This window comes from Parus major, chromosome 21 (genome assembly GCF_001522545.3).
Source record: "Parus major isolate Abel chromosome 21, Parus_major1.1, whole genome shotgun sequence".
Classification (NCBI taxonomy): Eukaryota; Metazoa; Chordata; class Aves; order Passeriformes; family Paridae; genus Parus; species Parus major.
In genome coordinates this window covers 6,307,678-6,309,321 of record NC_031789.1, presented here as the reverse complement: position 1 = coordinate 6,309,321, position 1,644 = coordinate 6,307,678, and positions in this window count along the sequence as shown.

Sequence of the window (1,644 nt, the reverse complement as noted above, 5' to 3'; positions counted from 1 at the left end):
AGAGGGAAAAACCGAGGGGTTTTCAGGTTTGTGTCAGATTTGGGGGTTTTTAAAAGTCTCATTTGGAAAACCAAGCTCGGGAGCGAGCGCATTGTCCGGGGGATAATGAATTCATGGATTTGCTCCCTCTGCCCTGGGATTGCTTTCCCTGGGCTGGGGGACACCTTGGGAAGCTTTGGAAAGCCTCGGGATTACTCCCAGGTTTGCAAACCCCACTTTTCACTTGCAAAAATCTTCCCAGTGCTGCCGTTTAACCCCTGACCTTCTGTGCTGCCTCCCTGGGCCTCCTATCCCGCTCCAAAGGGGATCCTCTGGGATCCCAGCTCCTCTCGGGCTGCTCTCCTTGCTCTCCACTCTGCAGCTAAAAAGCAATTGGGAGCTTTTTTAATTAGGCAGGTGTAATTACCGCCACCCCAGGGAAGTGCTGGAGTCGCCATCCCTGGAAGAGCTCAAAAAATGGGGGATATTGGTGGCACTTGGAGAAGTGGCTCGGTGGGAACGCTGGGGGTGTTCGCTCCAAGGTTGGATTTTGTGATCTTGGAGGTTTTTGCCAAGCTTTTCCAAAAAGTCTGGGACTTTCTTCCAAACTTAGTGACTCCATGATGCTGTGTTCAAACTCCTCAGTCAAATGCTGATGGGTTAAAGAGCCAAGGAGACAAAACCCAAACCAGACCCAGACATATTTTGATGTCCTTTTTGCTTTCTTCATCCCCGTCCCTTTGGAGACTCCATTTTTAGCTTTTTCCAGCCTTTTCTTGGGGAAAAGCTGAAGGCATTGAGCAATCCAGGGACTCCAGATTGGGAGAGGGTCCAGCTCCAACCTGCCCCGTTCTGCACACAAGGAATAAAGGGAATTCCAGTGGGATCTGTGGAACAGGGAGCTGCAGGATGCACAGACTTCCCCCAGGGCTCATCAGCCGATCTGGCAGCTCTTGGCTGTGCTGTTGGACATCCATCAATCCCTGGCTGTCCATCAATCCCTGGCTGTCCATCAATCCCCGGATATCCATCAATCCCTGGCTGTCACTAAGACTCTGCACTTCTTGGTGTTTAGGAACAGCGAAAAAGAGCCCCCTGAGCCCTTTGTGGGACTGTGGAATGGTGTGGATTGGAAAGGGACTTGAAGATCATCCAGTGCCACCCATCCCATGGCTCCCACTGTCCCAGGTTGCTCCATCCAACCTGGCCTGGGACAATTCCAGGGATGAAGAACCCACAACTTCTCTGTGCCTCCTTTTGCTGCCCACTGGAGGCCTTTAGCAGCCCCTCTGTCCCTGTTTGTGGCATCACATTGAGCCTCTCCACCACTCCCTTCACCCTAAAAACCCTCCAGAGGAGCAAACCCTCCTCCTCCATGGAGATCCTCACTAAAAATTCAGTTTCCCCTCACTGCCCCTCAGCTCGGGGATGTTTTTTGGGGATGTCTCGGGGATGAACCTTCCCAGCTTTTGAAGGGGGATTGGGCTGAGGGTCTCCCTGGTCCTGGATCCCACCTGTCTCCCACCTGGATCCCATCTGGACCCCACCTGGATCCCACCTGGATCCCACCTGGACCCCACCTGGATCCCAAAGCTCCAGGGTGACCTTCACACTCCTCCAGGCTGCAGAGGAGCCGAAGTTTGCAGCGAGGTCATTGCACCTGCT